The 11,448-nt window shown below is 41.1% G+C and overlaps 1 long non-coding RNA gene across 1 annotated transcript; it reads right to left on the bottom strand.

Annotated features, from left to right (window-relative positions):
- Positions 1-9,237: 9,237 nt before the first annotated feature.
- Positions 9,238-11,093, bottom strand: LOC144586105 (uncharacterized). Its single transcript, XR_013540841.1, has 2 exons — positions 11,008-11,093; positions 9,238-9,362 (listed from the first exon to the last, which is right to left on the bottom strand). It is a non-coding gene; the product is annotated as an uncharacterized LOC144586105 (long non-coding RNA).
- Positions 11,094-11,448: the final 355 nt, after the last annotated feature.

The following is an 11,448-nucleotide window of genomic DNA, read 5'->3' as shown; positions in this document are numbered from 1 at the left end:
CACCTGGAGGTGATATGGCTTTAAGTGCTTTTCGTGACTCGGGTGCCGACATTTCTTCGATAAGCAAACGTTTTCTAGACCCCACCTTAATCTTGAACAACCTGAGGTGTCCAGTAAAAACTTATGGATCTATAGAGACTGATCAGCGTTTTATTCCTCTAGCTTATGTCAAAATTTCGTATAAGAGCTGGTCAGGGGCAAAACATATTTTAACCCATGAGGGAAAACCTGATTTTCTTCTTGGAAATGATCTTGCTTTTTTGGATCACATGCAGAGTCAAAATGCAACTTCAATGTCGGTAGTTACGCGTTCTCAAAGTAGGGAGATGCATGATCCTGAACGGGAGCAGGAATCCACTGAGGATAGCTCAGATGGAGACCTTACCCAACAGCAGCCTCTTGTGACCGAACCTGATAATGCAGCTACAACAGAAACTAAAATGGAGGAGGTGATACCTAAGGGATCAGAGGACTTTAGACTGAAGCAACTTAATGATCCCTCTCTAGCTTCTTTGAGGTCACAAGCAGACAACTATGCTGAACGTCCTACGCATCAGCAAGTTAGTTTCCTGTGGGGAGAAAATGGACTTTTGTACAGAGAATATTTCCCCAAATCCAACTTGGACGCCCAACCTGTTCAACAGTTAGTCGTGCCTACTGAATATAGACTGAGAATACTAGAAATGGCTCATGACCATCCAAGTAGTGGGCACCAGGGAATACAAAAAACCTAAAGAGGATTTCTCAACATTTTTACTGGCCTGGTATTTCAAAAACTGTAAAGGACTATGTCAGTTCTTGTGACTATTGCCAACGCACAGGCCATCAAACTGACAAGGTAAAGGCTGAAATGCAGATTATGGAAATTCCTGACCAAGTGTTCCAGTGTTTGCAAATGGATGTGCTAGGACCTTTTGTTCCTACTAAATCTAAGAAGAAATACATCATTTCTTTCATCTGTTCTGCCAGTAGGTGGATCGAGGCTTACGCTATTAGCAACCTGACAGCTACCACCGTAGCTAGAATTATTGTGGACTTGTGCTCGCGTATTGGAGTACCATCCAAAATAATTTGTGATCAAGCAGGAGCCTTTACAAGTGAACTTATGCGTAAGATCTGCGAGATAAGTGGAATAACCATCAGTTTTTCCACGGCCCATCATCCTCAATCTCATGGTATGGTGGAAAGAGGTCAACAAACTTTGCTTAGGATGATTAAAACTTTGACCCAAGAATATGGAAACATTTGGGATGAGCTTTTGCCTTTTGCTTTGTTTGCTTACCGTAGCTCAGCCCATTCTTCACTAGGTGGCTTTTCTCCAAGTGAGGTGGTGTTTGGAAGAAATCTACAAGGACCATTGGACTTCCTGAAATCCGATTGGGAAGGTGTGGTTAAAAGTAGTACTGTGCCAGTTGCTGATTTTGTTAGAAAACTTCAAGAGAAACTCTTGGCTGTCCAGGAGTTGGCCAGAGACAATTTGTTGGACGCTCAAGCAAGTCAGAAGTTCTTCCACGACAAGAGATCCAGACACAGGGAATTTTCTGTGGGTGATTTGGTACTTGTTCTGAACCCACTCAGACCTTCTAAGCTAGAAGTTGTCTGGGAAGGTCCAGGTGAAATTGTTCAAAAATTGGGAAATGTCAATTATCTTGTCAAAATGTTGGATTCTAATAAGAAACCTGTTCTTTACCATGTCAATAGTTTGAAACTGTACAAAGATAGATCTGCAATGGTTTTTCAATGTCATGCTGAATATTTTCATGCTGCAAATGAACCTATTGATATGTTGTCTGAATTGCAAGATGCAGGTACATGGTCTGATAATCTTGTTTTAACAGGTACCATTGATCAGAAAGAAAGGTTGTTTCAAATTTTAGAACAATACCAAGATGTGTTTTCAGATAAACCAGGTTACACCAAATTGATCAGTCATGTGATAACTACTGAGAACAATGCCCAGCCCATACGGTCTAGCCCATATAGAGCAATTGGTAATCATGCTATCCAAATTGAACAAGAGATACAAAAGATGTTATCTTTGGGGGTGATTGAACCGTCATTCTCCCCTTGGGCTTCTCCGGTGGTTCTGGTGCCAAAACGTAACGCTTTAGGTGAAATTCTCGAGGAAGTAAGATTTTGTGTTGATTACAGAAAGTTAAACAGTGTTACTGTTCCAGATCCATACCCATTGCCTAGAATGGATGATTTAATTGAACATCTTTCAAAGGCTAAGTTTATCAGCATTCTCGATCTAAAGAATGCTTATTGGCAGCTAGATTTAGCTGAAGATTCACGAGATAAGACCGCTTTCATCACGCACGTGGGAACTTTCCGTTTCCGCAGATTGCCATTTGGTTTGAAGAATGCAGGTGCGTCATTTCAAAGGATGATAGACAAACTTTTACAAGGTTTACCTTTTGCAAGTGCTTATCTTGATGATGTTGCCATTTTCAGTTCTGATTTTGATTCTCACATGTCTCACATTGAAACCGTTTTGTCCAGACTTCAACAAGCAGGACTGACAGTCAAAGCCAGCAAGTGTCAGTGGATGCAAGGAAAAGTCATGTACTTAGGTCATTTGATTGGGCAAGGAGAAATTCAGACTTTGCAAGCTAAAGTACAATCTATTAATGATTGGCCTATTCCAAAAACTAAGAAACAGGTACGCTCATTTTTGGGCCTAGTCGGCTACTACAGAAAATTCATTCCTGATTTCAGTCATTTGGCTTCACCTCTGACAGAGCTCACTAGGAAGAGACAGCCTGTCAAGGTAAAGTGGACACCAGAGTGTCAAGGTGCCTTTGAAGCTTTAAAAGCTAAGATTATGGATGCACCTATACTGAAATCCCCTGATTTTGACAAACCATTCATTTTACAAACTGATGCTTCTGAATTAGGACTGGGAGCTGTTTTGTTACAGCAAGGAGAAGATGGGAACCTTTACCCTATCTCATACTTCTCTAGAAAACTCTTGGATAGAGAGAGAAGTTACGCAGTACCTGAAAAAGAAGCTCTTTCTATATTTTGGTCTCTCAATTTACTTCGACCTTACCTATGGGGTCGTAAGTTTACACTCCAAACAGATCACAGAGCTTTAGTTTGGTTGCAGAAGATGAAATCTCACAACCAAAAATTGTTGAGATGGAGTCTAGCATTGCAAGATTTTGATTTTGAAGTTCAACACATTCCTGGAAAATTGAATGTAGTGGCAGATGGTCTTTCTAGAATGTACTGTGAAGATTCTTATGAACCTGAACGTTGAAACAATGTATTCAACAGTGTGCTATGTTTCAGTATTGTAATAGTTATTCTGTAGTTGAATTTTGAGATGTAACCAGTTAATTACTTTGAATTACTTTTTAGTTACTTTTACTTGATTTCTTAAAATTAGATCAGATTAACTGCTCTGAATTTTAACGATAATCAGGGGGGGCATGTGATGATTTGTGTTTTTATGTGTATTAGAATGGGATATGTAGTACTAAGATTGTCCCAATAGCATCCATTTTGATTTAAAGTCTGTTCTGTAGTAGGAAAGTTTTATATGCTGTTTCAGAGAAGCTTCGATCTCTGGTTATCTCGTTGCTAAGCTGAGTGGAGAGCAGAGAGTTTCGTAGTCAAAATAATTCTGCCACAAAGAATGATAACAACTGAAGCTCCCTGAGAAAGTTAGGCGGAACAACAAGACCCAGGAGGCATTCTGGGAAGGAGAAAGAAGAGTGAGGAGAAAGAGAGAAGAAAGATGGAGTTTGCCTGAGAAAGGGGCAGACACGTGTTTTTCCCATAATGGACTGGTTTTCATCTAGCATCAGCCTTTGAAGACCCAAGACACGTGAGATGGATGATTTATGCTTTTTGTTAGTTAGCATAGTTTCATTTCTTTATTTTTTTAGCTGGAGTGGGGGAGTGGTGTGTTCCGTTAGTCTTGAATGAAAATGTACCTACTGACTTAATTTACTATCAACTGAAACCTTTTTTAAAGTAATTCTTTTTAATAAAACAGTAATGATTGATTTCTATGTAGAAGCTTTGTTTCTTGAACAGACCAGCTGAATGTCTAATTGGCCACGTGGGTTTGCTACCAAACTTTCAGAGCCAAATCATTCTGAGTATATCTCATGGTTATGTCTGTGTTGCTTTCTTAATAAGGAGATTGGCCTCTGAGGAAGAAAATTTAGACAGAACTTGGCTGAGTTCAATTGGCTCTGCTCAGCTGTTAGAAGTTTGTCTGGTTTTCTTACTCGTCCCGATTTCCTGCACCCCCATAAATCTCTTTGGAGATACGGGGCTGCTTACAACGGCCTGCTACACCATGGTAACAATTTATTTTCTCTCTTGTCTTCTGGGTAAGTGCAGCCCCTTACTTTAATTTTTTAAAAAAATTACAAACCTATACATCGAAACCTCTTCAATGACAAACCTCGACAACATCTTAAAAAGTAGAGACATCACCTTGTCGACAAAGGTCCACATAGTCAAAGCTATGGTAACAGTAGTGATGTACGGAAGTGAGAGCTGGGCCATAAAGAAAGCTGACCGCTGAAGAATTGATGCTTTTGAATTGTAGTGCTGGAGAAGACTCTTGAGAGTTCCCTGGACTGCAAAGAGAGCAAACCAATCCATTCTGAAGGAAATCAACCCTGAGTGATCACTGAAAGGACAGATCCTGAAGCTGAGGCTCCAATACTTTGGCCATCTCATGAGAAGAGAAGACTCCCTGGAAAATACCCTGATGTTGGGAAAGTGTGAAGGCAAAAGGAGAAGGAGATGACAGAGGACAAGCTGGTTGGACAGTGTCATCGAAGCGACCAACATGAATTTGACCCAACTCTGGGAGGCAATGGAAGACAGGAGGGCCTGGCGTGCTCTGGTCTATGGGGTCATGAAGAGTCGGACAGGATTAAACAACAATACATCAAAATGTCAGGTTAGAGTTCCTGTTCAGTAAACTTTTCTCTGTTGCACTGAGCCGGCACCCTCATCCAGGACTGTGTTGCTTGCCAGGTGGAGTGATGCAACACATACCAGTGCCTTTGAAGCCATTGACATAAGCTTACCTACCTATTGATATATCAGCTGTTAAATTTAAAAAAATATATAGCAGTTAAATTTAAAAATATATATAGCAGCTGCATGACAACAATGGCGGTTGCCTTCTGTAGTGACTTGGCTTTGGAAAAGAATCTATGGGGCCATGTACGTGTGTCATACTGCTAAGGAACAAAAAACCAGAAGCCTCCTGGCAAGAGGTAAAGAAAGTGTAGTTACACTGCTGGCTGGATAAATGATTCAATAATGGCCTTGTGTCATGTGACCACAGATTTATGCAATTATCTAACCGGGATATAAGTAGGGAACATTTGCCTCGTGCAATCATGCCCTAAGAAACCCAGATCTGCTTCCTTGTTACTCTGTTTAATCTTTTGCAGGGAAAACTGTTTCCTTCTGGGGTGACACTTCATGCATTTGTGTCTATGAGATGGGAACATCTGTCCAAAGTTGCGAGAGTGTGTGTTTAAAAGAGAGAGAAACAAGGACATGAATAGGCTTCCATCAGTTAGTTCTACATCTGCTTCATTTGTCCATGACCCTGGCACAGAACTTCCCTCCATGTGAATACCTCCAACTGAAGAGACTGAAATTTTTAAAAAGTGAGTCACCCAAGAGTTCCACCATGTTCAGCAGTAATTTTCAAATGGTGCACAATATGCATCGTTACTGAAAGGATATTGTAGCCATTAAAGAGGTACACGTTGCAGCTGAATGGGCAGCCTGTCCCCATTTATGTTGCAAGAACCAGCAGGAAGGTCATGTCCATCTCACGGAAGAATGGTCTGTTCTTTTCTCCTTCCACATGCACAGACAGGCATATATGACCCAGCTTTCCTTTGGCATCCTTCATGGGCAGGATTTCATGATGCTTAAGAGCGGCCTCATGCTCTGCCTTACAGAGGACAGTCCTCTATTTGAAAGGGCTGCCAGAGGATCGTTCTCCATTCAGAGCTGACCTCTTGTTTGAAAAGTGGCCCAGTCCAATTTGAGGTGAAAGATAAAGGCCCATAAGAAAGAAGAACTGGGTTCTTAAAGTTGCCTATTAACAAATGGTACACAGCCAGCCAATGAGGAGACAGAACACCACAGTATTCCTTACTGCGGTAAGATGTATTATGTTTCCATTAGAGATGTGGAAATTGCACCTACATTTGCATGCACAGTGCTTTTTCCCCCAAGTGGATGCAATTTCACCATCCTTCATTCATGTTATGCAAGTGGTAAATTTGGCTTCTGCACCTTTGGAAAAAAAATCAGTTTTTTAAAAGTACTTTCCTGAGATTCAAACTGCAATAATAATTCCTCACATGCACCTCACTGCCTGTGCATAATTTTTGTTTTTTGGCTACCCTTAGCCATCAAGCTAAGGATATATAGTAGTCTGTGCCAGTTAGCAGAAATAAAACTGTAAACAAAGAAGTGTTCTTGATCTCGGTTGTTAAGAGTTAAAGATACTGATCCCTCAAATCTGCATATAGAGGGTATTCTGTTAGAAAATGTACCATGCCCTCCATTTTAGAGCATCTTGCTGGCCAATATCTACGTGTACCACGTCGGTCCATAGAATATTCTTGAATTTCTTTCAACGGCAACTGCAACTGTAGTATTGTGTTTTAAGTTTGATGCATTTCTGATCCCTCAGAGGAAAGAGAAGTGCCCACTCCAAGCCAGTTTCACAAAGAAGCGTGAGGCGCAAGAGAAGAAACAGGTGAGCTTCATGTTGGCCAGTCTTTTCAAGCAAACAATTGGCTTGCCTTATCTTTGCATTTGATGTTGCGCAACAGCTGCTTAGTAACATGAAAAAGAATTCTGATTCTTCATCCTGGTGTTGTGTGTTAAGCTCACAAAGAAAAATAATAATAATAAAGCATTTACCTCAAAATGTTGTCAGGGCGACTTGGTCCTTTAGTTGAGAGGAAGATATGAGTAGGCAGGCATAAATGTACACAGCAACCAGAGACATAGAAATAACATTTCACCAGAGATGAGAAAAGTTAATGAATGCAATCCTAGAATCCCTCAGCCATTGTGGCCACTGGTCGTATTGACTAAAGGATGCTGGGACTTACAGTCAAAAAAATCCCACAAGGAAGGAAAACTCACACCTTTGCTCAGAGCTGAGCTCTTCCACAATAGAATATGTGACCCAAGGCATGGAGTGGGCGTGAGCAGAAAAGCAAAGGCTTGTAATCCTCAAATGTTCTCTCTCTCTCTCTCTCTCTTTGTAATTGTAACAATGTTTTTCATGGCAGTATAAACAGGCGTGATAACAAAATTAGAACTGTCATCTCCCATTTAAGCTACACATCACTAATGTGCTGAAATGCGCAATTTCATATGGCATTCATCAGCTCGTATCGCGTGGGATGCATGAATGCAGTCTCTATTGTCTCTTCTCATACCCTGTAGCCTGAGCCCTAGGTAAACAGGAGGTGGTGGCATACAGTCAATTCATCAAATTATATCCTATGACTCTACTAATTGGGACTAATTCTACCACCCTTTCCTAGGGGGAGGGGAATCCCACAACCCTCGTTTTTAATAAGGCCAACAATTGTAGGATCGTTCCGCCACAGTACTGAGAAAGAAGGAAAGAAGGAAAGAAAGAAAGAAAGAAGGAAAGAAAGAAAGAAAGAAAGAAAGAAAGAAGGAAAGAAAGAAAGAAGGAAAGAAAGAAAGAAAGAAAGAAGGAAAGAAAGAAAGAAAGAAAGAAAGAAAGAAAGAAAGAAAGAAAGAAAGAAAGAAAGAAAGAAAGAAAGAGGGATAATTAATATACTGTATACAGAAAATACGCAGCTCATAACTCAAAGGAATACTTGAAAACTGCTTAGCAGTTTGCAACGCCCACAGTAACACACTGTAGAAATGCTTCATTGCAATACAAATCCACTTATCCCATAACTTTGGCTCTAGATTCCCTTTCTCCAATGGAAATAACTCACAACCAGAAAAACTAAGAATTGTGAAGAGAAGAAAAAACAGCCTTCCATGTGTAGGTTGTTTTTTGAGTAATGGGTTACGGGGAAGAAAGAGAATATGTATTTATCTTCTCTTTCCTCCTTGGAAGATGCTATTTTATGCCGCTAATGTTATTTTTTTTAAAAAAAATATACTCACTGCAATTATCAGCAATACCAGTTTTAACCCCAGTCATCACTTTGCTGTATCGGCTGACAGTCTGTGGTTACTTTGGAATCTAAATGTCTCGCTCCCCTGACAAGCGTTCCTTCAGCAGATCCATTAGCGACTCTAAAGGCCACTGCAAATTTCACAACGGATTCTGTTGTGTGTGCACATTGCTGCCTTATTGTCCCAACGCTTTATAATTTTCTCCACACAACTTTTTTTTTGACAAGTTGCTGTTTTCTTTCCCAGCAGGCTTTTAACATCAGATTAGGCGGATATGACTTTATTGGAAGAGTTTAGAGCTCCAGGATGGTTGGCACCAGTTGTCCTCTAAGATCTGTGGCTAATCAAGACACGTCGATAATCCTTTATTTTGGAATGCTGGGGAGGTATAGTGGTTAGTGCACCTGACTAAGATTTAGCAAACTCAAATCCAGATCTTGCAACAGGCGTGATGTTCATTCATCGGCTGGTTGGATTTGTATCTCATTGTTCCATTGAGTGGTGCTCCAACTGACCAGATGTATGTGAAAGCTATTATCCTCATTTACCTAACCTCCCTCTCAGGGCTGTTAGGAGAATATAGCAGAAGAGTCTCCAGCAGTAGTAGGTGATTGGTCACCTTTGCCTAATTTCAGGGTTTTTCTGTGAATTGTCCATTGAAACCTCTTCCCTGGCAAGAGTGAGAGGTCTTCCCCCCCCCCAGGTTCCATTGCACACAGAGAAAGCTACTGTTGTCGGGAGCATTTGGATACAAGGAGGTGGGTTTGGCTCTAGCTGCGCCCACCCCTGGGTTCAGTACCACCTCCTGCCATTATAGGCTCTGTGGTGGCTTATATTGGCATGCCACCCTCACAGGCACATTTAGTGGATACTTTCTCAATAGACATTTTCTCCCAGGTCCTGGGCTCCTCACTGAGGCAAGCTAGACTGGTTTTCTTCCTGTTGTTCTTCCATTGGCAAAGGCCTTTTTTTTATTCAGGTGGGCTTCTGGCAGTTGACCAGTGGCAGAGAAAGAGGCTTTTTTGCTAGCCACATGTTGTGTTTTCTTTATTGTGGGTACATTTAATTGTTTGCTTATGATCATTATTTTCTTTATTGGCTTCTTTATCCATTGTGTTTTAACTTCTGAAACTGTGTGTTTCAGTTTTGCTTATTCAATTGCATGATGAGTTGTCTTGTATCTAAATATGGAAAGGAAGATGAGATGGAAATTTTATATAAGTGAATAAACCTCTATTCACTCCAGGGAGGATAAAAGGTTTTGCAGCCCAACCGTATATACTGTGCTCAGTTCCTTGGTGGAAAGCCACAATAAATGAATGTTTTGTAGTGTATCAGGCACTTTCTACCTGGTTATTTTGACCTAGCTGATTTTGACCTTTTTTGCACAAATAGCCAGCAACATGTTTTCATCAGGTGTGAAGTCATACTAGGATAATTCATACTTTAATGCTCTTCTTCCCTCCCACAGCCTGCTTGACCTTCTCTGTATCTGGATTTCTCTTCTCCCACTTTAGGATACAATGTCAGCTTGCCAACACTTGCCCTTGTATTTTCTTTCTCTCCCTCCTACTCTTCCTTATAGACCACAATTTAGTACCAAAATGAACAGAAAACCCTTGGTTTCCAACTTTTCCTGCAAACCCTTCCTAGAGATGATAATGCTGTTGGGTAATCTTAGACCAGTGGTTCCCAACCTCGGGCCTCCAGATGTTCATGGACTACAATGCCCAGAAATGTTGGTCAGCATAGCTAGTGGTGAAGGCTTCTCAGAGGTTTAGTCCAAGAACATCTGGGGCCCCATGGTTGGGATCCGTTGTCTTAGGCTACCAACTTATTTTCCTTCTAATAGATTATGTTCATTGGGATGAAGAAGTGGATTACTTTCATTCATTTCAGAATGTGGCAAACTATCCTATCAAAATGTTGAGAAACATACCCCTTACTCATTTTGATGTGTGATGCTGTGGAGGTCTAATCCAAAGTTCTCTCCTGAGGTACCAGAGCTTCGATTTCCCTGTTCTTTTAATGACATGATCCAGTCTCAATGTATGGGGCAGGAATGCAATCCAAGGCTTGTTTTCATGTGACCACTTGAAGCATGAATCCATCAGGAGGTAAGGACCCACTTTTAACAAGAGCAAAGGGAGGGAGGTTGGGCACCAAATCACAATTGGGGAAAGCCATCCCAGAAAGAAGCTAAAAAAAATCTTGAGCCCCCAAATTCTCTTCCCAAACTGCTCACCAAGGCAGCTTACAACAGTATCAATATATCAAAAGACCATCCCAAGAAGTCTCATTAAAACATCCCATTAAAACACAATTATACAAATCATACCATTTAAAAACAGTTGGATTAAAATCAGTTCTTAAAGCTGCCCATACAAAAACACAGCAACATTACCCTTCCTCAGCAACATTTTGAAGGGGCTTTCAGAGACTGGGAACAGCCACGGAGAAATACACAGAAAACAGTCTGAAGTATTTTACAGAACCTACTGGATTTTATCCAGAAAACATTTTCCTTCAGTGGCAAGTGCTATGTTTTTCCCCAAGGACGGAGCAGGTGTACCGTTAGAAGACGTACATGGACACACTTATCTTTGGGACAGAATATGTTAAGCACTGCAACGTGATTTGGAGAGACAGGGGTGGATTAAATGTAACCCTCAGAACCTTCAGGTTTGTTTCAGGATTTGTTGCTTCATTTCATTTTGTTTTTGGGTTGAGAATTGTGTGGATGCACACCCCATTCCCCTGACTAACCTTCCCAAATATTTTCATTCAGGGTGAAGACATGTACACATTAATTGGAGCAAGATTTACCTTGGTGATTCTTATAGCACTAGTACCACCAAGTAGACAAGGTCCCCTCTTCAGCACACCATGTGTTCCAATTGCTGAAATCCTTTTGCTGAGTGTAGTAAGTTGCACTAGAGTAGTCCTATTGAATCAAGTTGGGATTTGGTGAGTCAACACCTCCATATGTTCCATGGGATCAAATGGGTCTACTCTAGCTGTAACTTACTTTACAGAAGAGTGGACTCACCAGACCCCCTACTGTTCTCTAGTACACTGGTTCTTAACCTTGGGTTACTCAGGAGTTTTGGACTGCAACTCCCAGAAGCCTTCACCACCAACTGTGCTGGCTGGGGTTTCTGGGAGTTGCAGTTCAAAAACATCCGGGTAACAAAGGTTAAGAACCACTGCTCTAGTACAGTAATCCAACAACAGGGCCATTGCTTGCCCAGAGGGACCTAATCCTGC

Source organism: Pogona vitticeps, chromosome 1 (genome assembly GCF_051106095.1).
Source record: "Pogona vitticeps strain Pit_001003342236 chromosome 1, PviZW2.1, whole genome shotgun sequence".
NCBI lineage: Eukaryota > Metazoa > Chordata > Lepidosauria > Squamata > Agamidae > Pogona > Pogona vitticeps.
This window is presented reverse-complemented; position numbering and strand designations above follow the sequence as displayed.